This window comes from Schistocerca americana, chromosome 4, assembly GCF_021461395.2.
Source record: "Schistocerca americana isolate TAMUIC-IGC-003095 chromosome 4, iqSchAmer2.1, whole genome shotgun sequence".
Lineage (NCBI taxonomy): Eukaryota > Metazoa > Arthropoda > Insecta > Orthoptera > Acrididae > Schistocerca > Schistocerca americana.
In genome coordinates this window covers 224287209-224288952 of record NC_060122.1, presented here as the reverse complement: position 1 = coordinate 224288952, position 1744 = coordinate 224287209, and positions in this window count along the sequence as shown.

Sequence of the window (1744 nt, the reverse complement as noted above, 5' to 3'; positions counted from 1 at the left end):
GGAGAAAGTCTTTTCGTTTGAGAGGATTTGGTGTTATCTATACGAACCCACCTCAAAACGGCAAAGTATAGATATTCATATGAAGGCTCAACGCTTTGACGAACTAACAGACGCTCAAACCAATGTGGCATGGGATTTGAACAAAGAATGACTTTTCTTACATTTAACAGAGTTGTATGAACGTTCTGTGCGATGTATTCAAGTGCGGAAAGGGAGACTACGTAGAACACCTGAATCATTAAAACCACGATCTTTTTTTCTATTTTTTCTTAATCGAGTCTTGAAACTTTTTGGACTGACGGGCTATGAATTATATTTTTATTTGTTTTTTCTTAAACTGAAATACCGCGACAAGGCCAGTATCCTTGTAAAAGCGATCCACGACTGAGTAAACAACAACAACAACAACAACTTCTACTACTAATACTACTACTACCACCTCCACCACCACTATGGCTACTGTGTTGTAGTGGATGTGATGCTAGTTCTCTAGCGGTCGAATATTGTGCCATGACAGAAGTATTTTAATGCTTCAAGAAGACGACTGAGTATGGCATCTGATTTTGAATCGGGAACGCCGTCATCGAATGATACTTGCGGATCATCTCATAAGCAACTCTTCAGATGTTTAACATCTGAATAACGAGACTAGTATATAGACGAATTTTTTTTTCTTTTTTCCCTTCCGAATCCGCGAAGAAGTATTCTTCTGTTTTGGATTGGTTTTAAGACGTCGTGGCGATCGGTGAACAAAAGACACGCTAAACTCAATCTCTTTATTAAAATGTCATTACGAAATACGTCTAATAATGGCAAGTTCTCTTTTACAATCAATCTAGAGGAACACGAAAAATACTGTTTGGGAACGCATGTCCAATACCTGACCAAATTGGAATGGGAAGTTAGGAATACCAATGCGTCTCTAACAAGAACATCATTAAAAATCTACAAAGGCGAAATTGACACTAGAAAGTCGGGGGAACTTCGTCAGATTAGAAGGACTGGGGGACGTGATGGAGGGAATTAGGGACCGCCGAGGACCATGTTTTACAGCAACACGTTAATTAGAGTGATTTACAACGCGGGCACGGCTAATAGTAGGTACCAGCGAACCTGTTATTATCTTTTACGAGCCATTTGGGGGGGACTGTTGCCTCTCATCTGATACATGCATTTCACGAAAGCAGACAGGCAATTGTCCGGAAAGGCTCATTAGAGTCTCCCGGACAATAGCTGGTTCTCTCGACTTATGAGTGTTATACATGTAGCCTCAAAGGGTATGTCGAAGACGTCACGTCGGGCAAAGTGAAGTGAGAATTTCCATCATCAGACTGTTTCTTCCTCGTCAGTTTATTTCTCAGGCTGGTCTATAAAAATGCTGCAGTTATCAGGTCTCGGAGGCATTCGAGCCGACCAAACTATGTGAAGAGTTTTACTTACGAAAGTGAACACGTTTAGTTTTTTGCAGCGAACTTGATTAGCAAATCAGAAGAAATGGAGGAGTGTAATTGTTCTAGACAACTAATCAACGTTTGACAAGACTGTTAACTGTCAAAATCTACGACCTTAGAGTTTTTTGTGAATCTTCTACATGCAGAAATCTAAATCTGAAACGTTGTATCTTTACTTGCTTCATAACCAACCGTTTCTTCTAGTACGTCATGATTCGCGTGTCGTCAGCTTCACATAGACATCTCCCCTCTTCACAGTAACAGTAATGTCCGACATAGCAACGCAAGTAAGA